At 37.6% G+C, this 24626-nt stretch overlaps 1 protein-coding gene across 2 annotated transcripts in view; it reads left to right on the top strand.

The window, feature by feature from the left end:
- The window catches only part of cntnap2a (contactin associated protein 2a), a 283671-nt gene that overhangs the window by 176294 nt on the left and 82751 nt on the right, over positions 1-24626 (top strand). The window lies entirely within an intron of this gene.

Here is a 24626-nt window from a genome sequence, read left to right as displayed (position 1 = left end):
AGCAAAAAAGCTGATAATATCATGTGCGCAATGGCAAAAACTAATGCTGATGGCTGGACTCTTTGGAATTTAGAGCAGCTGTGGCTCGGGAAGCTTCCTAGATACTTACTGGGGAGTCCCAAGGATCTCCAATTGGCAGGAGACCATGCGGAGAACAATTTTAAGAAATGTTTAAGGAATTAAAACCTCTACACTTACACTTAATATTTTGAGTGCACAAGTGCGTCCCAATGAGCAGTGTGCAAAAAATGTAGTGTGCAATGAGCACTCATTTGGCGCACTCAAATGGCCAGAAAATTCAGTGTGGATCGAAGGACACTTTCCACTCTTAACGGCCGGCATCTTAGTGACCTAGATGACGCTAAACGGAAGATATGTTACTGACGACGCGTCTTCGGAGCAGATACCGGTGTAAATGTCTCGGGAAAAATCTAATTTTACCACAAATCAAGCGCCAGTGTTTGGTTTGAGACAGTACTACCTGTCGAAAATTTGCGCAAGTAATTGCACTGTCTTACAGTGTACTGTAAACCAGTGCACTTGGAGAAGACGATTTGGGACACTGCACGTCTTTTCCTGAGCATGTATGTGTGCGTGCATAAGGGATACATCGTTTCAAGTGTTTTCTTTTATGCTCTCGCTAAGTGTGCTCAAACAAAAGCGCCAGAAATGATTTGTGGCCCGACTGGGCTCATTCTGGGTAGATTAACTGGGATTACATTCATTTGCATTAGATTTGTGTGGACTTAGTTTGGCTGCAATGTACTTGAGCTTCCCTGACGGAGCTTTGTGGCAGTTTGGTTTGGATTAGTAATGAAAACCTTTGGAAATCGTTGGGTTGGCTGAGGTTTGTTTAGGATTAGATTGTTAGTTTTCTGCAGCGTTTTATTCGGCAGCTTCAGAGATGTGTTTTATTTCACCAGCGAATAGCTTAGATACCCTACATTCTGGGAAGGACTGTCCTTGCGTGCGGTTTCTAATTGGAAATAACAGGCTTTGGGCCTTAATAGCTGTTTTTTTTATATCCACAAATCTCTTGCTTGGCCTCACAACTGACAAGTACCTACACATGCAGGCAGAATGGGAAACCAAATACTGTATCTCAGAATGATTAAAGAGATGCTGAACCGCTCTTTTGTCATCAACAAATGATTCTCGCCTGAAGGTTTTCTTTGGCCACAACTAGCTCAAGATACTGACGTTTATTATTGTGTATTATTAATTGCCACTATGTTAAACACAACTAATAAAAAGGCTCACATTATGCTTTGCTCTACTAGGTAAGAGCCAGGTTCAAATCAACAACTAAAGCAAAAATGTTTTCGTCTATAAACTTTAACACATCATATAAAGTACTTAATGTTAAAATTAAAGCACATGATATTCTCGAAAGATTTACATTTAACTCTTTTTTTTTTATTGTTTGATTTCAAGATCTTAATAAAAAATAACATCCCAAATTTCCGGCAGTGAAGTTAAAAATGTGAGAAGTTGTGTAGCCTCAGAAAAAACAAAGCATGTGCAAACTCTCTGACAGACAAAAATAGACGTCATCTTTATCAGCGAATTTCCCACATTACTTTGGGAAATCAAATTATGTGTCAACTAAACCAAGGAAGTAGGACTGGTAAAAAATAATTGACCCCGAAATATGCTCCATAAATAAGCTGTCAGAGTTCATCAAATGACTGTCAACTGAGGAACGACCACAGTCCAGAGAATTCACATAACTTCCCAGTGCCTGCTACTCTTCCACACTCGTGACTCGACTCCAATCTATGACACAGAGAACCTCGTCTATAAACTAAATGAACCATTAAATGGGATTTGAATTCTACCACCGTAGCGCAGCCGCTAATATAGAGTTGGTGAAGTAATTACCCTAAACAGTTTGACCTGATTTTGACCTCTCACCAACTCTGTCATTAGAAAATGAATAATTTTTTCGGAGCACACACACAAATGCAGGTCACCTCCATCCAACTCTCAATAAAATAAAGCTTTAAGAGATTTATGGTGCAATACAGTTTGACAAGTGTGATTAACAATTCTTGTAACAAACATTGTTGACTTTGTAAACTTAAAAATGCATCGAAATATACATGTTACTGAAATATAACTATTCCTAAGGTTTTCAACACTGAACTGCGAACAAATCATTTAGCCTCGTTGATGGAATAAATAATAAAGTATATTATGGCAGATGACTTTGCTATTAAAACATTAATTAAACTATTTTGTCTAATAGGACAAATTGTAATAAACGGATGAAAGAAAAAAACTTCAAGACTGTTGTAATTAAAGTAAAGCATGTAAGGAAAGTATTTATAACTATACTTACAATAGTGAATGATCTAAATATTCTATTCTATTCGTATTTGTGTGTTTTTTAGTGAGATAAAAATCTTAAAATGGGAACTGTCTAATGTTAACAACACAATATAATAGTAAGAACATGTGTGTATTTAGGCAAAAGTGTTTTGGCTTTAAACTTTCATAAATATGTTTTTAAATTATTGTTATTATTACAACAGAAACTGTTTATTGCTCTTGAAATAGCTATAGATATTTTATAAAAATTGGCATCATGTTGATTCAAAACTCTTTGCAACCAGGTTATTTCTTTGCATTTTGAGCTTCATTCTTCTAACCTCATCTCGCATATATCAATGAATAATCACCATTCTTTACACTTTAAACTTCTTTCTTCTCTAAATAATCTTGCATGACATATTTTCCAGTGTTAAAAACCACTGCTTTAGCTCTCAGCATGAAAAAAAACCTGTGAACAATGAGTGGCACAAGTCCTGCACAGATGAGCTCTGGTGCAGATGCAGGCACAGATAACGGCTCACATTTATCATTCTCTCTCTGGCACACACTCACTGACAAAGCAATTTCCTTCCTTTCAATTTTGTTGTCACTTTTCCTCCCTCTTCTGTGTTGAAAATCTGAGGGGTTTTTCAACTGTACCTGAGTTTTACTGATGTCGGGCCTGGTCCCCTCGCTTGTCCATTAGCTTCCGTGTTGAAGTTAATTTGAGTGTTACTGGTGCATTTTCCTCCAGCGGATTTAATCGTAATTATCCCATCGGCATGGCTGATGGAGCTTCATCGCTTGGTCAAAGTTGAGAAGAGATGTTGGTTACAGTTAATAAAACATAGGCAGTAATTCCATCTCAGTGATAAGGCAGAACATTATCTAATAGAGATGTGATTACATGACACATTTGGGAAATTCAATTTGTCAAATGCAGCTCATGAACTGACCTTGGAATGGAATATACAGTGCATTAACGTTTGATCTGCTGTTTGTTATTCCGAGCATTCTCTTTGATATTCTAGTAATGGAATGATTTTGGTTCAGTTTATTCTCCAACAGCTTTTTTTTTTACTTTGATCTAAAGCCTTGTAAACAGACCTCAGATGTTGTTATTCCTGGCTGACTCCCATTAGGTAGATAGGTATAGAGATTAAACATAATTTGTGACACTGTAGTATTCATACAATAATTATCAGTTGTGTGTTTGTCCTGTCTGTGTGAAAGCAATATATTAGTGTTACCTAAATGGGTTCAAACAACAGCATTACTTTCTCTTGTGTGGCCAATGTTTCTCCTTACATGTCATTATTTAGTTACTTTCTTTGAACAGTGTGTTTCTGTTTCCTTACTTAAAATGTGTTCTCAGCACCATTTCCTTCTCATATTTCTATAAATACAAGTTAAAGCAAGATCGGATACAAGCTAGTAAGGTCCTTCCAGTGGCAGTGGCAGGTAGTGGCACAACTGTGGCTTTCTGTCGCTTTCCGTGGCTTTCTGTGACAGTCCCTAGCAGATCATGGCAGTCTCTGGCAGCCCATGGCTTTTTATGGAAGTCTCTGGCAGATCATGGCTTTCTAAGGCAGTCTCTGGCAGCCCGTGGCTTTCTATGGAAGTCTCTGGCAGATCATGGCTTTCTAAGGCAGTCTCTGGCAGACCATTGGCTTTCTAGGGAAGTCTCTTGCAGTCCATGGCTTCCTATGGCAGTCCCTGGCAGATCATGGCAGTCTATGGCAGTGTCTGGCAGACCATTGGCTTTCTAGGGAGGTCTCTTGCAGTCCATGGCTTTCTATGGCAGTCTCTGGCAGATCATGGCAGTCTATGGCAGTGTCTGGCAGACCATTGGCTTTCTAGGGAAGTCTCTTGCAGTCCATGGCTTTCTATGGCAGTCTCTGGCAAACTTAGCAAAGTTTGATTCTAACCTAACATAACCTGGCTGGAATTATTCATTTTCAGAACATGGCAGCCTAGGCTTGTTCCATTGTCAGGCTCTTTTTTCACAGCTACACTGTGATTTCTACGTCATAAATATAATAGTCAAAAAGCACTTTTGAAACGAGAAAATGGCTTTATCCGACAATGACTTTTCATGTCTGTTCTGTTCATTCTTGTACTGAAGATTTTTTTGTAAGAATTTCCATGATTACAGTAGTTTGTCTGATTGCTCAACATGTTAAATGTCATGGTGGTAAGTGGGTCCCTGCTTGAGTTTAATAATGCCCCCCTCTGATATTCAAGGGAAAACATGGCTAACTGTGGCATAAAAATCACATCCAGGTGTGAAGCTATCGATTGCCTTCAAATCAAAAAATAAAGTTGCTAAAGTGTATGTAGCAATTATAGCGAAGTTCTAGTAGATTTAACTTTAAAATTGCCTCCGGGTAAAAATGACTTGCCATTGAGAGCACCACATTTGAGTCTTAGTCCAAAGGAAAGTATTACATTAACATGCTCGTGATTAATGTTCTTTACTGAGTAAGGCTCTTAAATTGATTATACAAAAAAAGGAAAAATTGTAAGGGAAACTGACGTACTTTTTATAGGATTTATCGAAAGAAACAAAGAGAAAAGGGAGAACAGTTAAGGAAAATGGAATGGAATGATGATGCTTGCTTTGATACCATGAAAGGAACAATATTAATTAATCAGGAAGTAACAGACTTGAAGGTTTTGATAATTGTCAACTCTGGGAAAGCTTTACAACTTAATTTAAACTAATCTTGCTACCTCTGATTAATTTGAAAAATCCCAACACATCAATCAATGCAAGAGTGACAATGTTACAGTTTCTTACATCGTTGCAAGGAGACGAGGTTGTTAAGGTGAGGAGGATGATGATGAGGTGAGCAGCAGCAGGAGCATGTGATGAAGGCCCAGGAGACAGAAACGAGAGTGAAGAGGGGGGAGGAAGAGAAGGTCGCGGAGGGCGAGCAGGCTTGCGAGCTTGGCGAGGGGAAGGTATCTCCAAGAGAGTCAGGAGAGAGATTTGTATCACGCGCTGCCTTTTTAATTCGTTCAGTCGTTCCCCGGGATTGGGGCGCTGACATCTGATTCCTCAGCCCCCATTGGCTAGAGATGGTCCACCTCCTCTGTCCTTCTCCCTCCATCCTTCTGATTTACTTTTAAACTTCATTTATTTGACATTATTGATAGATCTCAGGCTTACATAAAATGCTAACTTATCATAACTTTCCCAGCTCTTTCTAAGGATCAGAACGATATCAATCATTACATGTTATGAAAATTAATACTCTGAAAATCATCTGGTGATTCTGGCTCTCTGTGGTCATCCTGTTCTTCCGGCCATGTGTGGTGACTGAGGGTCTGCATTCCAAAGTCATAAACCAGAACTTTGTTTTTTCTAGTGCAAGTAAAGACTTCCCTACAGGTAGTTTTAAAAAAGATCGGTAATCGGTAAGCTTTACGCTATGAGGCTGTGATAGATAAACGCTCATCCTTCTTTATATATCTAACATAGTTTGTAACATTTCCATTATCCTGTCACCTTACAAAATAGATTAACCATGAAATGTTTTTAATTAATTCCCATGAACTCGGGGTCCTGAATTAAGGAATGGGATCACAAATGCAAGCCGTCAAAATGAATTTCCGTGGGTGAGCGCCTGGCTTCTCCCCTGGTATTTGCATGGAGGGAGTCAGTAGAGGTGACTTTGGTATGTTGTAAGATTATTACCTGAATTACAATATTAAGAAAACCACCATGCTGCAGAGAAAATATCTACTTCTTATATACTTCTCATATCTATCTACTTCTATTAGTAGGTATATTATATATATATTTATATATATATATATATGTATATATATTACCTCAAAATAACTTGATCTGTGAAGGTTAAAGTACAATAAGAATAATGTTTTATGGTTTATATTAATAGCTTAGCTGGATGTTTGAAGGTGAAAGTAAGAAAAAAATATTGACTCTTTACAGGATAAAACATTTGACTTTAAATTCATTAGATGCTACGCTACACCTCACAAAGAATATACACCATCGGTTCCCTAAAACTGTCCACGTCCATTTCTATTAATTAACATTTCATCTCATCATTTAATGTTCCACTTTAATAGCTGAACATGAATATTGTTAGACAGTACAGTCTATTATTACCCAACTAATTTTATGGTGACAGCGTCATTAATTTGTGAATGTACTCCAGGCACGAAGCGGGTCACAGGCTGACACGGAATAAGAGCTAGAGACAAGAAAACTCAGTTGACAGTTCATGCCATTTATTTCAACAAAGAATAATAACGATTTACGAACATGCTAAATTAGACCCTTTGTGAAGGTTTCAAATTCACTCCTTAACTTGATTTTCTTTTTATATATATATTTATAGTAATTAAATGTCGAAAAAATCTTTGCTGACTCCATGTATTTAAAACTTATTTCCTAAATGGTGACCAGGATAAAACTTGGGAACTATAATTGTTGGTCTGATAAGGACAGATATGCATGTTTGAAGGATGTAAATGTAGATTGTGATGCTGTGGTCTTCCAACTTTTCCCAACACCTAAAATGTTTTTGACTAAAAATTTCTGAAGTCGGAAAGGCCCAATTTTTTTTTTTTTTAAATCTATCAAAGTATAATCCCTCACACCGACGCATGAATCATTTACATCCGGTAATGTTCGCTCTTGCGTTGGTGCAGCTCCCGTGATGCGTCATTGCCCAGGATAATGCTGTCATATGTTGTGTTGACAGAGTCATGTGTCTTACACTGTCCCGTCTGTCTACCTGAGCGCAACACTTACTGCACACAGGTGCTGCGTTTGGGAAGAAGGAGTCCAACACTTTACACTACATTAAGTGAGAGTAATAAGCTGTTTGCAAGGGCAGCATCTCTATCTTTTCATGTTTTATATCCTTGGTTATGGCCATTTTTCTTTCTCCTGCTGCCTTTGCCATTAAATCCTGTTTCACTTGTTCAGCCCTTTTATCAAGAGTTTTATCTATGACAGTTGCTGCAGTTTTCAATGTCAATAGATGATTTGAAAACTGCTCGACAAGTTAGAAAAATGTCAATTTTTGGCATTGTAAACACATTCATGGTTCAGGTGCATAAACTTTGGAGGGCAAGAGTTTGTGATCTGCTGTTTTAACTCAGACACAACCTCCTTGGGCCGCTTGAAAAATCATCCATGAACAGATCAAAGAGATTCGCGGATTGCTGATTGGATGAATATCAATTGCTTCATGACAATCTGGCTGAAGTTATTTTGTTAGTTTGTTTTCGACCAGTCAAAAAGATGCTGATTCCCCACATATGACAATTTTTTTTCTCATTCATTTCACTGTCGTACTCTGGATATATATTATTTTAAGAGGCCTCTGCCTCTTATTTTAAAAGTACAGTAAATTACCCTAATTGTTTACTATAACCACACCTTGCTTTGATTGGTCAAACATCAAAGTTTGTCAAAGCGTGTTATCAATCCTCCAAGGGACTTGTTTTATAAAAAAGGTGGAGCGTGATTACAGCTTGCTGGAGGAGGAGGGAAGCCATTATTACATCAAATTGGACTCTGCTGTGGTAACGTCTCGTTCACTGAGATTTCAGACGGGGGAGAACTTTATCAAGTAATACCTTTAAAACATGGTTGTGATCAGGGACATCGGAAACATGTGAGTGAGTCAGGAAAGTTTGGTTGTCACATTAGTTTAAGACTCTTTTCTACGAACAGGCCTGTTAACGTGTCAGGACACTATCGAGCGCCCGCAGTATGACAGCATTTTTGCGAGTTGGGCTTTTGGGATGTTAATATCTTGAAGATAACATATTGCTTTTGAATGAACAGCATCACCCATTTTACATATCACAGACAGGGTGTTATTCCCTGTCTCCTCTGGTTTCTGCCAAAATGAGACATCTGTCAAAATAAAAAGCCTTCCAGGGAGTCCATTAACTGCGCTCAAAATGTAGCACTCGGCACATATTATTGTGAATTGAACAATTCACTAATGGATTTTTGTGATATGTCTTTGTGTGCATTTAACCTGTTATCCAACAATAGCTGGTTACTCGGGCTTTGGGACCCAAGTTAAGGTGCATCAGGTGAATTAAAGCGGAGATAATGATGTGTTTTCCAGTTTATTTTATGGACAATGTTTTGAGGAGGTAGTTGCAGTGAAAAAATATTTTTCTTTTCATTCTGTCTAGGATGAGAAACTCTGCCATTACAGCTCCGATAAACATGTCTGAAATAGAAAATATATAAGAATGCAAATTGATCAAGTACAGAGTAATTCAATTTCTTCTTCAGGGAAAGACCGAAATATCAAACTAGGACAGGAAAATCATTTCATAATCAACTTGCATTTGAACTTCATCTGCTTCGAGCTTACAGGAGGCTCGTATGCGAACCCAGCAGCTGATGCAGATCTTCAAACAGTCAAATAGATGCTTAAATTCTTTCTGAGGATTGGATGAAATTATTGCTAATCGCCACATTATTTGTTAAAGCATACAAGAGACTTTATCTGATCATTTTAAAATGTCAGAACAGACTAATCTACAATACCATTTGTGTTCAGATATTTTTATGGATCTGAAATGTTAGAATGCTTATAAATGTATTAATTCAATTAAATTTTATTCAAAGTGTCTTATCATAACAAAGTTATCTCAAGACACTTTACACTTTAAGTAATGACTATACTGAAGAAAAAAACAGATCCCAGCAACTCAACAATGAGTGATTCACTCATTGTGGCGTTGGCGAGGAAAAACTTCCTTTTGGGAAGGCAGAAACCTCGAGGAGAACCAGACTCCGTGTTGAAAGCCTCCTGGTGCGACCGGCTGGGGGGTTGGATTGGTTGGGGGGTTGGCCGGATGGATGGAAAAAAGAATGAGGGAGGATACAGTGAGAGAAAAGAGGAGACTATAGAGTAAAAGAGTCCATGGAGGTGCTGGAGAGAAATCTGGATCAGTTGATAAGGTGGAGATCCTGGATCTAGCAGCAGCTCTGGAGGTAGAGCGCTGGGGCTCTGGGGGAAAAAGTGTTCTTTTAAATGAAACAGGGGATGAATATAATGCAGAAAAGAAGGATACACAGAGAGAGAGCTCTGTGTCTAAAACTCCTCCTACAATCTAAGGCCACTTTTACAGAGGACATTGGTAATTTCCACATGATAATAACAATTCATGTCAAATGTTTGAGCAAATGTCATGTCGCTCTTCTGTTAAATAACAAACCTAAAATTTTGTCATTTACTGAATGTTCATGTTTTGAAAATGATACATAGGTCCTAATTTTTTTTTAAAAAAAGGTCAGTATCAAATGTAATCCATGCTTGAGGTCATATTCATCTAAGAAAGTGAGAATGTCTGGACATGACATGATTTTTTAAAAAATGCGAAGTGGAAATGTCACTGCTCATCCACTGCCCTTTGTAGCAACAAAACATTCAAAAGAAGTCATCTATAAAAAGTACCATTTGTGCAGTAATTAGCATACAACTGGACCAACCACAGCTGTACTTAAGATAAGGCATGTCTGCACATTCTCAGATTCAATCCTTATTGAAAGCCCTTCCAGAAAAAAGGAGAAAAGAAAGAAAACGACTTATTCTTCAAATGTCTCTACATGGTATGGGAATCTGTGTGAGTTTGGAGTATAATTGGAAAATAAATCTGGACAATTATGTGCGTCGCACCGAGACACAGGTAAACACCATCTATGATGCCAAGAAGCTGCTATGTTCCCAAAGGGAGATGAAATTCACGCTTTAATTAAAGTTCTGTGGGTGTATTAGCATATTATTGTAATATACTAAAGTTTATATTCTACAATAGGGATTGTACCAGGACCAGGCCAGCATGTAAGATAGCAGAAAACACCGACGCGGTGTCAAAAAATGAGCTGGATTGACACAAATATATTCCAAATGTATGTCAAAATCTTAATAAGAAAACTTGTAATGATAGCTGGAGAAGGAAGTTGTCCAAACCAAGAGACAGGGAAAAACTGCGAAAGCTGACTTGATGAACAGGTCCAATAAAACGAAACCATTCACTTGTCTGAGAAGCTGACAAAGAAAATGGAAATACATGTGGTGGGGGGGGCTAATTAGACAACAGGAGACAGGTGTGAAATGTGTGCGTGGTTCAGAAACTCCGAGACGGATCAGACAAAGAAAAAGCAGGACGGGTCAGAGCAGGACTAATTAACAGGTGCACACGGAAAAAATAAGTGTGGAGACAGTGAAGGTGATTAACGAATTGAAAATGTGAATAGTTTCTAGGAAACAAACGTCATTTTGTATCAAATCTATTGTGTGATTTGTTTTGTTTTTTTTCAATATGACCCACTTTTTAAAAATCATTATCCCAACCATTTAATGTTCTAAATGAACGTATTCTCACAGCTTTGATAATTCTAGCTCATTTCAACTTCATCTGTCAATTCCAAAATACTTGTTGTGACTTTCAATGGCAGGCCGAGACACTGAAGGACGAGACGGTTGCTTTTCAGCTCAGTATTTTTTTTTTTAAACTAAGTCAAGAAAAGAAGGATGGATTAGCAATAAGACGCAGATCTGCTTTTCTTCTTTCACTTGCTCAGACATTGAAAGACATGTTCTTACTAATTCGGGAGAAAGCCTGCAATAATGCTGCTATCAATACATATTCTTTTTAACAGGATTTTCCAGGCTTTACTTTCTCTTTTAATCCTACTTACAGCAGCACATAAACACACAATAAACCATATGGCCACGTCCTTTTGTTATAATTAAGTCCAAATGGAAAACATGGAAGAGTTTTGAAGTTTAATTACAAAATTGTATTCCCATTAGTGAGAAGTTGTGGGTTAATCCCTGGCTGAGAATATCTCACGTTTTCTTCTCCTCAAAGTCAAGCGGGGAAACGCATTCTTAGCTCGGCATTTAGTGGAAATCATGTGCCCTACCTGTGCCAATGCGTCAAATGTTACTTTTATTTTCTTGTTACAATGTTGGATGAATAGCGGAGGGCAAAGTTTGCTATCGCAGTGTTTCAGTTAAAGCAGGCAGCTCGTGGATTACAGCAGGATGTTGCGGCACAGGGAGATTAGTCCAAATGAAAAACAACAGGAGAAAACCAGAGGAAATAGCATTCGACGGTGCTAATGAAGCAACCCGGGGAGCAGAGTCGATTATCCATTTTGACCTTGAGGGCTTTTAAAAAGTAACCCTGGGTCTTGAAAGAAAAAAAAAAGTTGATGGATCAGATTTAACAAATGCCTGGCGGTGTTTTAATTAGTGATTCATTGTATTTACCTGCTGACTGTGCAGATAATAAAGACTCATTAAGTTGATATGATTTAAACCAGTTCATTAAACATGACTTGGAAACTTGTTTATTTCAGTGAAGTAATCATGATCATGAATTTACACTCGCCAGCAGCTGTCTGAGCATCTCATCAGGCTTTTATTGAAAATAAAAGACCAAAATGAATCACTGCATTGTTAGCGATGCAGCGGTACACCAACCGGCATCCCTGGAGTTTGTGTGTCCCCTCCATGCTTGAGTGGGTTTTCTCCACAATCCTAGGGTTCCTGCTGAAGCATCCGGAGCTTCAATGATGATACTTCATCGTCAGCAGGTGTGAACATGCGTGTATGAGTGGATGTTATTGTCTACTAGTGGTACACTGGGGACCTCTCTGCAGTGGCCCCTCCATCTTTTGCCAGTGTATCTTGGAGTGGTTTCGGCAACCCTCAAGTGCAAAGCAGCAACACATGAGAATCGGTTCAATTTTTTATGCAAACAGATATCAGGATTTCAAGCTAGTGAATAATAATTTAACTTTTAACGTGATGATCCTTTGTTTTGAACAACTCTTCTAATGAGTGATGTGCTGGTGAAGCTTCGTGAAACAGTGACATATTGCTTAGAGGTCAGTAGGTGGCGCCATCAGTTTAAACATGATGTGATGTTTCATTATGACAGTTGTTCAATATAAAGGCAAATAGTGCAGAGACCGCCATCCAGTGGCCAAATAATGAAACTGCTTCATGAAGCTTCATCGTCACATTACTAGTTTTAAAACCGAAAAAAACGTTGGTTTAATTCATGCTGTCTCGTCAAAAGATAATAAATAAAGGTAATGCTATGAGGAAAAAGAGGATAAGAATACTTTATGCATTACACTTTCTAAATGTTTAAGGCACTTTGGCAAAGCAAAAAAAAAGTAAATACAATTGCGATTTTATTGTGCAATTCCCACTCTAGGGCAGCAACCCATATGAATCTAATTACGGTGCAAAGTTTATTACATTTTGAATAATTGCTTAGGTAAAGCAGCACTTCATGAAAATTACATTTAATTGCTACCTCCAATCATCTCTCAATTAAAAAACTGCATGACCAAATCCATTATGTTTCGATGAATGTGTTTTGACAGTCTTTTTGATTAATTCATTTTAAAAAAAGATTGATAAGGTAAGGTAAGGTAAAACTTTATTGATCCCTCAGGAGGTCTCCTTCGGGAAATTGTTTTTTTCCAATAGCCACAGAAAATACAGCAATTTTTCATAAAAAATAAATCAAAATAAAATAAGAACAAAGAGAAATAAAGATAAAGAACAAGATGATACAATCTAAGTCTAAAGATAATGAAAGTAAAAGTTTACCCTAAACTTTGAAAGATACAGGTATGCTTTTCAGAGTAGCACCTGGTCTGCACAAACCCAACAAATTGATGGAAATGTTGCTTGGCCTTGTCTTGCAACTTTGATAGAATGACCTTCCTAGTGACCTGAATACAAAATTCACTTTGCACACTGTGCAGAACACATTGGTTGGTCAAGAATTGAGCACAAATGCCAGAGCAAAATTAGTTACCTGTTATATTAAAGCAGCAAAACCTAACATATTGACTTTTTTTCCAACAATTTCTGTGATGGAATTGCTGAACTTCAAGAGGGTTATTGATTCAGATACGCTTAAGAGCACAAAAGGACGTTACAGAACTGACACCCAAATGAAATCAGGAGGAAAACGGTGACAGATTTTTTTTTTTTTTTTCATTTGTCATGCTCCCAATTGTGCCAGCAGCGTGATGTGGAATAGACGGGTGAAGAGACAAACAAGAGGACGGGGTGCTGTGATACTTATTAACCTATTAGCTGGAGGAACAGCTGGACCTTCAACGCCATCTGCCATGTTGCCTCTCAGATTAAACACGTGAAAACACACCGAATGAACATGTGACGACTTTTCAACATTCCAACATCGAGATACAAATTTACATTTTTTAAAATTGGTCATGGTGATAACATATACAAGTATATGCTTAATGTAACATACTGACACATACGTGTTTAAAAATACCATCACTCGCATAACAGTATATCATTTCTGTTGCTGGGATACTTAACTGTCATCGGCCAGATTTCCCCAATTTCACTGTTCTTAAGGACGTAAGAAGGATCTTTAGAAGGCTAAGAAGGACTGCTAAGATACAGGTGTCCTTAACTGCCTTCTTAGGAGAACCTTATATATCAAGCAAATGAAGCATTTTTAGAAGCTCTTGGAAGGAGCTGTCCACCGTGGTGGTGCTGAAACCGAATTCATCCATACCAGGCTAATCAATCACCCAACTCTACAGTGCACATTTTACAGCGTGTCAGGAAAACCTCTATCGTTCCTCAGACCAACAAAACCTCCGTCAGATTAAACCACCTCAGGCTTCAAAATACAAGTTTTCAGACAAAAGGACATTAACCAGCCTCAAATATACGGAGCCATGACATGGTAAAAATAAAAAAAAATCTTCTTTCTTTTTTGTTTAGTGTTAAGTCTTATTTTATATATTTTACTAGAAGTGCAACATTATATTGTATTTTTTTTAAATTTGTTTAAAATATTTACAAACAACTGTTACATACCATGATGTTGTTGAAGCCTGCTTAAGTGTACTTTTAGGGATTCAGAATATGCATTAAACAGAGTTAAGAGAATGTCGAAAACACTCGACAGTCAAAATTGTGCCATGACTCAACTCCGCAATTCTCTTTTGGGCGATTCAGAATACAGTCGGCCTAAAGGCACTTAAAAGCTTTTTTTTTTTTTATCGGACACACAGCGATTATGATCCAGACCATTTAGTTTGACACTTCTTTTGTTTTTCTTCACATAAATAGATGTGAATATGTCCTCTTAGATCAAAGTAGTTGCATGTTTGAAACCTATCATTAAAATGAACTATGTTTGCGATTTTCAAAATTCATTTTTGATTCTCGTACTCCCTCAACATTTCTCCACGCAATAAACCAAGCCTCTCTTTCTCGCTCTCTTGCTCTCCATCTCGCCCGGATTCACCTTACTCACCCCCACATGTCCTTAATTTTCCAGCTGTTCAGGCAGGAAGTTGTGGGCATTTTGTCCCCTGATCAGGGTCAGTAACCCTGTATGCTGAGCCTCTCCGCCCCCACAATGACTTCCTGGATGACTAGAAAGAAAGTGGAAAGATAAACACTTGAGGAGGAATCTCGGAGGTCAAGGGTTGACGTGGAGCGTGGCAGGCGACACAAAGGGTGACGGGCAGGAGAAATTGAAGCACATGACGCCGGAGGAAAGAAGGCGATGCTTAAGCTGAAAAAAAAAGCGTTGCACATTCAGCATGAGAATAAGGGAGCGTGATGAGTAGGAGGAAAGAGATGGGGAAAGGGTCAGAAGGGAGGAGTTGAAATGGAGCGAAGTGCAGGGGAGTGTTGTGTTGGAGGGCGCTCAAGTGAACCGCAATGTGATGGATCACGATGTCAGAGGATAAGACGGGAGTTGAGAGCGGGGCAGGCACGGCTTGTCGAGAAATGCTATTGTCAAAAGGCAGCCTGGAAACACACTCGTTTGCTGAGACGCCTTTTTAAATGATGGAGTTAATGAAGAAAGTGAAAAGTATTTTCATCATAGTTACACACAATTTAATTGTATTTTAAGCTGTATATTTCAGATGTTTCATTATATGAGAGAAATTATATATAATTAAAATATGTAACATGTAATCATTGGTACATGTTGATTGTGTTTGCAACGGTTTGCCTTCGCGATATTTAAAATAAATCAATGTATCTACACAGAATGACATGCATTTTGTCTGATGAATGGGTTGTGTACTGGATTTAATACACAGAAAAGTATTATATATTGATTTAACTGAGTAATACAACAATTTGTCTTGAATGTCAATGTGTCAATATAATGTGTAAAGTCGACCTTTTTTAACTTTTCTTTTTATTTCTTATATCCAATTTTAATTTTCAATATGTATTGTTTATTATGATATGTCGTCCACCCTTTTTATTAACCTTTTTTTTTGTTTTTAATAATTCTCTTCATACCGTTTATCTGGTCTTAATTGTTCTATGTTCCTGCTATAGAGCTGGCCCTTAGCAACATTTACGTACTCAGCTGGACCGTGTCAAAGTTAATTGCCTTCCATTGGTCTGAGTTGATTTATCGAACACACTTAAGGTATTCTTAAATTTTAACCTCCCTCCGATGCAGATGCACTTCATTACTCACGAAAGTGCCTCACAAGCACTTTCTCCTTGTTCTACGTCACATGAATACGCACACGAACACGCACATGCACACGCACACACACACATACAGATCATTGACCCAACAAAGGTGGGAGCCATTTTCGAATTGAGCATTCGCAGTGTTCATCACAGCCTGATGCATTGCAGTCAAAGATTCATTCACACATTCCCCTCAACTGTGACTTTGCTACAATAACAAAAGTGTGGAAGCATTGAAGGACAATTTAGTCGCTGAATGGATTTCAGTTAAGCCGAGTATTTTCAGCGACGGCGGGTTGAGAGTGTTGACTTATATATTTGCATATTGTTGTACGATTGCATCGTCGGGATCACAAGACTTTTTGTTAGCTCAAACAAAAAGCTAATTATTTTTCTTTTTGAATGTCATAAGAGGTTTGGTGGTGGAAGATCTAGTATTATATGGCGGTATCTAATTTTGTGCTGAACTTTATGCTGGGTCACTCCGAGATAGAAACACAAGGACATGTTTTTGCCAAAGAGCCTTTTTTTCAAGATCTTTCTTTTTCTGTAAAGGTCGAAAGGGGCTGAATCTGGTTCTATGACGTGAATTTAGATGCCATGATTGTGATTATTTGAATAACTCTGATGTTGCTTCGACGTTGCTTAATAAACTGATGATCCAAGTGTTTGACTCCTTCAAAGTCAAGTCATCCCGGTGACTCTGTGATCTTTTTGTCTCTTTGGCCAATCCTTCTTCAAAAGGTCAATAACTTTTGGCTCTTTTTCTACTGCACAGTTCTAGCCTTGATCTGTTGTGTTCTTTTTTTCTCGCCCACCTTGTTACCTACCCTCAGTGGACTGGGCTATCGTAACATAGGTGAACATTAACAATGGTGGCAATCAATACTGTTTGTCTCCAACTTGCGCTGGTGAGTCCATCGGCCACCAGACAAGAACAGATCTGCATCTCATCCATTGACTACGTCATTTTTTTCAAGGACACATTAGGTGGAAATGGCTGAACTTGAAACATTATTTAAGTCCCATTATTTTCTGGTGAATTTGTGCCACTCTCACATAGCACGTTTGTTTATCTGTAAGTATTTGGACATACGTCTATTCATCCTCGATACTTATTCATTGATCTGATTAAAGATCTTTATGTACCTTTCAACAACCTTGACCTTGATCTAGTCTTTCCCCCTACGGTTGAGCGACAGGACACTCAGACCACCTCAGACAGTTTCCAGAACGTCCTTGTTCCGAAATCCCAGCAGTTTCCAATGGTGATTTACATAATGTGAGTTTCTGAATGGCTTCATAGTTTGTCAACTTGAGCCAGCACTTAATTATTTTGCCTCGTGACCACAAATGACTTCCACAGAGAGTTTTCCAGCCGCTGTGGATTCACATCCATAAATGTGTTCAACAAGCGTAGAAAAATGAACACAATATGAAAAATGTTGGCGACTTCAGTCGAGGCAATTTGCTTCCCACTCACAAATGAACAGGCCTCCTGTAATGACCTCATCTCTTTCAGAGAGACCTATCCAGATGTAGAACTGCCCAACTACCACATGCACCAGCTGGTGATAAGGTCGCTGTAGCCCCGAGACAATCAGCAAAAACATTAGTGACACATTTTTTTGGCAAGAGCTAATCCCCCCCAGCTTTTTCGCATGTGCCCAAACCAAAATCTAATTACGACAACATAAACAAACGGATTGATTGATTGACTTATGAATATGACTCTTTTCCCCAAATTAGTTTTATTTTCAGTGTTTTTATTCTCACACGTTTGCAGATTCCAATTAGCACCGATCATGTGGTCGCTATGATTGAGAATTTAGTGTCAGGAAAGAAATAACAGTGTAACTTTGAGTCAGTGAAACTTGTTTTCTCAACCGCGCACACACACAAGTTGTTGCTGTTCAATAGATATATTTTGACAAGTTTTGGATTTTGTTTGTTGTGCATGGTGGTATTTTGAGACTTTGATCGTTAAGAGAGGATGAGAAGGATAAGACTGCAACCAATTTTCATCTCTTATTTCTTCTCCGACATCCAATTCTTGCCTGGAAGATTGTATCGCAGTGTGTGCGTAATTCCCTCACCATCTCCTCTCAAATGGAGCTTTTCATAACTGCAGTGTGCAATGATGCTGGAGTTATTTTCTTGATTTGCTTGTTCTTTTAGTTTTATTTTAAATCAACTTCTCACAGAGAGCTTGCATTGTTTGGTTCACGGGGGTGTCTGTGCCTTGTGGAGTGGAAAATAGCACATCATCACAGCGGCGTCACTTTGAGATACCATGTCGCTCTCTACTCTTTTTTTCTTTTGAAGAGTCATGCTGCTGTTTTATTGTACAGGTTGTCAAAAACCTCGCTGTTAGCACTGAACTCACAGGAAGATCAGATGTACCAAAGGTTGCAAGTGGTGTAGGAGAAATTGGTTAAAAGAAACATTGAGGCGAAAGGAAAGACGAAAACACTTAATGCATTTTTTATTTTTACTGTGCGTTTCACTTCATGGGAAATGTACAATTATAGCCAGGCAGTCTTACTCAAGCACTTCCATGGTGTTTCCTGTTGTGAATCTCTGTCAAAAACCTCCTGCTGAGGTTGTTGACTTGTATTTCAAATCATCCTTTAAACTTTTCTTTTTTTTGTCACTGTTGGATTTTTCGTAATCCATTTTCAATGTATTCTCGGATGCATGGTCCGTGTAGTGAGCCATAAACCGCGCTTACACTCTCAGCATGATTAAGCCTCGTCTTTCTTTGTAAATTCCTTTTGTGTTTGCCAACGATTCGACATTTTCGGTCCAAAGGAAAACATTCTCATTTAAACCGCCTCTTCAGATTACTTACACCAAAACTATTGATGTAATCCAGATTAACTCGTAAACCTCGGAGACTTCTGTGGTACAGGCAGATTGAGATATGTTACATATTGCATCTATATTAGGTTATCGAAGTGAGACTTTGAATCATATTTAGGGACAGAGGTTCCCACACTAGTGTCCATTTCACCATCCAAGTGCTTTTCACAACCTTCCCCTCGGGTCTTGTACAACATCTACTTGTTTATTTTATTATTAAGTTAGGTATCCTGTGCACATTTGTGTATATATTTCATAATAAATGAGCTAATCTTATCAGAGAGATATGTCCTTATGCTACGGCATAATTGAGCTGATAATGTGTCTTTTTTATTTTATTTTATAGTGGTAGATATGAAGGTGTCTGTAGGTATAGACTGATGTTATTTAATTATTTAGTTTTAGAAAAATAATACATGTAGAAATGTATTTGATGTAAAATATATAAACAATGTCCAAAAGTACCACATAACACTTTCTTGTAAATAATGTTTAGTGTTTTGAGATTAGTTTCTTAAAATAGTATTTTAGTATTATCACGTCTACACAGGTATGGTGATATATACAGTGAATACATATCGATATATCTAATGTCAATTAAGTGCACATACAAAGACAAGGAAATAAACATGTCTATCGCGTTTTGTAAATCAGCTTAAATGTAGAATTTTCAAATATTAGCCATCGCACTATTGAAAAATAATTGTCCCTTTAAAATGGGACACAGCAAGCGATTAAGAATTCATTGGCAACATCTGTATATCTGTATGCAGGGAACTTCCAGCTTGCCTCGGGCCGTCCTGTGGTGTTAAATCTGTGTATCATCTGTCATTTTGCTTTCTATCCCCTTGGCTTTAAGAGTCTTTCTCCCTCCACGGAGCTTGCAGCTCCACAATACTTCAAGTACAATAACGCCGGGAAGATAACAGGATCACACAACATAGCGTGACTTTGAAAAACACAAACAGAGGATCTACTTTGTTGTTTGGGCCATCTTTGTGCCCGACGCACACGTGCTGCGTTTTTGTATCAAGCCCCTCTCCCTTCTTCCTTAACCCATTTTTCACAGTTTATTTTATGTTTAAGTAATTTTTGTCTTAACAGAAGCTAATATTTGTTTTTGTAATTTTGTCCTCCACGTGAAAAGAGGTCTATTCATTTTGTCTTTGACATCAAAGATCAATCTAGGCATTTAACTGTTATGAAAGTCGACTTGACGTCAAAGTAGTTTATGTTCATTGATATCTTTTCTCAGTCGTAAAAACGCAGCGTGCATCGTTTGTTCGTTTTTTCATGTCACATAATAGACAGCCCATAACAAAAAACCAAGTATCATCCATCAGATCACTCAGGGGTATTTGTAAATTGTAATCAGAAGTTGTGTGACACTAATAATGCAGCTTCCTTATCCCTTTATTAGCAATTCCTTAAATCTGTTTATTACTTAAAATGTTTTTTTCTACTGACAGTGTGACAAAACTGTTTTTTTAGGATTATTCAAACCTCTTGGCAGAGATAATAAATAATCGACTTTATTGACAAGACGGGCTACTTTGTTTCCTAATTATATTTGAATAAAAATAAATAAAATCAATCATATATTTATGGTCTAAAGGTTGATAACCTACATTAACTGCTATAGGTTTTACAGGACGCTATGTTTAGCATCATTGTTGTCTTTTTATTTCTAAACTAACTTATTTTCTTTTTAGCTGTCTAAAAATCTAACAAATATAATTCCTTAACCACAGATGGTTCGGAAAAAAATATATATAGAAGGCTATGTCTTTAGTTGCACTTAACTCTTCAAAATAAATCATGTCAAATGTTTGTTTATAACTCCCTAAATAAAGTTAAATTAATTGTCAGTTTATTGCATCTTGACATTGCATTTCAGTTCTACCACAACTGCTGCAAATATTAAAGGTTTGGAAAGTTGAATAATCTTGTTGTAAGTAAAAGTAAAACTGTGTAAAAAATAAAATATATAACCTTTATATAATATGAGCTCAACGTTGTTTTACAGAGAATTGAAAATGTGCATTTTTCTGGAAATTTAAGGTCCCATGTTTTTGTTTTTTTTCTAGTACATGGTTGTTATTTTGGCTGAACCTTTCATATTCTTGTGCCAGCTTGTTTGAATAACTTGTTTTATGTGTTACATGACTTATGAGATATTGAACCCGACAGCTAATTAATAATCTTTATTTGGCTAATTACGAATGATGTTTTTTATTCTATTGTTGCTCACTGGCCCGGATCCGATTCAGGGTGTGTTCAGGGAAAGTAAGTAAACTATAAGAACAGCTTGGATGCTAAAAGAAAAGATACATTCCTACCATAGTAAGCTCAATGTTGTAGTATATTCTATTATAAAGTAGTATAAGCTCCAATTGGATTTAATTATATTGAAAAATAATAGTAACTGAATATATTTTGTAACCAAAATATAGGACCTTTTTTTAAACAAAGGCCAATGTTTATGTAGGTCAAAATGTATTTTCAAGATAACTTTTTGCCCAAAACACCAATTTTTCAGACGACTTGATGGAATAATCCTCCTCCCCGTTACTGAAATCAATGGCTCAACTGCCCTGGTTTCAGCTTGATTGTGGTGATAAATTACAGACGACGAGTGGCAATGGAAATTCTGCTGCTGTGTCATCGAGGTTAGTCGAAGTTGGGATACAGATTCTCCAGTCGCGGGGAAGTTGGCAGGGCAGACAATTATGCCCACATTGTCAGCCCCAAGGCCCCATGCATCATTTCTGCAAGTCGCTGTCTTCCTGCAGCTTTGAAAGCCTTTGGAAATAGCATTTGGGGTTTGTGTGGCAGGTGTGTACGTCTGCCTGCTTGTGTGTGTGCCCCGAGAAAGACGACAAAGATTTGAGGGATTTTTATGGAGGTGAAGGGTCATGCCTCATCCTCGTCACAAACCCTGCCGAGGAGGAGAAAATTGAAAGCAAACATAACATGGATGCATCTGGAAGTAACACTCGTCTGAGTTGTTCAGATTTTCTTTGGGTTTACTTGCCAATTCCTGAACTCTATCTGCAAGCAAGACAAACACTGCAGACAGAAGTCAAGAGGGAGGAGGAAGGGAACTCATAATCACAGCAGGATTTGACAGACTCCAGCATGGTTTTCTTCACCTGGACCAGCGAGTATAAGCTCTCACAACAATATTGCCGGGCGTTATATTGGCATCGAGGTTTCATGAGAAGAAAAAAAGAATTCTGAGTTCCACAGAGAAAAGAAACAGCATCATGCTTCCACTGTCTGTTGCTCTGCCTTGTTAGTCCTGAACGTACCTCAGAGTCGAGTCCAGGAATGTTCCACACTAATCTTCCACCACTCTCCTCCTCTCATCCGACCTCACTGTCCAATTACTCTTTGTGTTTCCCTCTCTTCTACTTTTCTCACCCGTGTTGTCTGTTTTTAAAGATGGATTGAATTGGTTTATACACCGTGAGAGAAAAGAACCTGAAAAGTTTGACTTTGAAATATTTGGATACATCCACAGTTGGAAGATCTGTTTTCTATGATAACGTTTCCCGTCTGAGAAAGAAAAATAGCATTGCACACTGTTGCTAGTTATCGTTGTTGTAATCCAAGAGCACATTGTATGATAAGAAAATGCATGTACCTGAATTCACCAACTCACCATTCCAGCCTCTATCTTCTCGTTTTTACTATAAGAAAACAACCTTCTGTGGCCTCTTCATCCTTCTTCCAGCATCAACATGAGCCCGTACAATAATCCTTAACACTACACTCGTGTAAGTCGGTGCAAAGACAAACAAACACCCACAGACAAGGTGCAGGCCACAATAGTACTAAGCTCAAAATTTGACCATCAATAACACGTAGGGTTCAAATGAAAGGACATGCATTAGGTTAGGTTAGGTAGGACTTTATTGATCCCTCAGGAGGACTCCTTCGGGAAATGGGTTTTTTTTCCCAATAGCCACAGCAATTATTCATAAAAATAAAAATAATAATAATAATAATAATAATAATAATACTAAATTGATTTCTTAAAGATGATTGTTATTATATAGGTTGAAATTCAATTCAATTCAATTCAATTCAATTTTATTTAAAGTGTCTTATCATAACAAAGTTATCTCAAGACACTATACACAAATTGTGTCCTAATTAACTTCAGAGTTTTACTTTTTAACATTAGGAAAATTAACTTTTTCCACTAAAGCCACTGTTCACAGCATTGCAAGTAATTTCAATTAGCTAAATGTTTGTTAGCTTAGGTAACTTTAGCTTTAGCAACTTAGCTACTAAGCATACGTTATGCCCGTCAAGTCTTATTGTAAAGATTGAAACGGTGTTTTTGACCAAACATTTTCATGCACTTAGGTTAGGTTAGGTAGAACTTTATTGATCCCTCAGGAGGTCTCCTTTCAGAGAATACAGTCCTGTTTTAACACCCATGTCTGTTTTAGCATACCTGTGGATGTTAAACTGCCACCTGGTTGTGATGGGCACCCACTACACACTTATTTTACGATATTTCTTCTCGGACTTTGGTATAGTGTAAACACATAAATGTCATCTGTATCAATACAATAAATTAATTTAGATGAAGCGGTCGATGAGGCATAAGAGAATCATATTCCGTACATTAATTATTAATAATGTCGATTACCTGTAGAGTTGATTCACATGTCACACAATCATGCTTGCTGATTCAAATGTCCATGGAGACTATTGCACACTGAGTAATCCTTTGTTGCCATACAGAGCAGCACTATTTTAAACATAGACGTAATCTCACCGGCATCTTGGCAACAGAGCTATTTTCTACCCTACTACTGATTGTTCCATTTGGGAATGTTGGAGCTTCAGGACATTTTCCCTTAAGCAGTCTGCAATGAGTTTCCAAAAAAGGATCAATGATTTGGATTTCCCTCAAGCACTTATGAATTTCATCTTCGTTTTGCTCCAAGCTGTTCGACGCATTGTTAGAAAGCAGGATGTGGGAGACAGCGATTGAGTTCTTGCATGGATGTCTATCTATTCAAGAGTTACCTTGAACATGTTCAGTGTATGAAGCAGAAATCATCTTCCATGTACGGATGCTCGTGTGATTTTAGTCCTCAATAAGTTGTTGTTTACCGATTCCCATATAATGTCCCATAACAATTATTTGTTGGTCTATATACTCTTTTATTTTTCCTTTTAACCTCTTCTTAAGGTCATTAAAGAGTACGTTCATCCAAAATTCACTAATTTTCTACTCGCCCTCAAATGAGGGTTGGAATTATTTTCAAAGTAATCTGTTCTATTGAGAGTTAAAGACAAAAGTTTGTTCATTTTAATGTAGCGAAAGAAGCTCGGTTGTCTTCATCTTGTCCAAAAAGACACTTAAAAACATCCAAATACCTCTGTACTGATCGTCTGCAATGTGCCTCTTGTATATAAGCCTCAACGAAAGAAAAAAAATTAATAACTCTGTATTTTAAAATAGTTGGTATCAGAGGTTTAAAGAAAAACAAGCAATATAGTCTTGAAGAACTCCATGTAAATATTGTGAGGACGTCCAGTGTAGACAGTTGACTTTATTTGCTCTGGATGAAGACGAAGACCACTAAGCTGCAGTCGCGACATTAAAATGAACAAACATTTTAGTCTATATCTCTTAAAAGGAACAGATGACTCTGAAAATAATCCCAAACCTTAGTCGACATGAGGGTGAGTAGAAAATTAGTGAAGTTTGAATTTTGGGTAAACAAACCCTTTTCATAGCTCAAGAGATTACAGGAAATGTTATGAAATGGTAAAAAAAATACTTGATCAAGCGAGTATCTCAACAACCTTAAAAAATTCTCTGGAACACTAACCAAAACCAAAAGGTTTTTTATAATATTTAGAGAGGTATGTTAATGGTGTGAGTCC

Source organism: Callionymus lyra, chromosome 4 (assembly GCF_982586985.1).
Source record: "Callionymus lyra chromosome 4, fCalLyr1.hap1.1, whole genome shotgun sequence".
NCBI lineage: Eukaryota > Metazoa > Chordata > Actinopteri > Syngnathiformes > Callionymidae > Callionymus > Callionymus lyra.
Note: the sequence above shows the minus strand (reverse complement) of the source record. Positions and strands in the feature narration are given on the sequence as shown.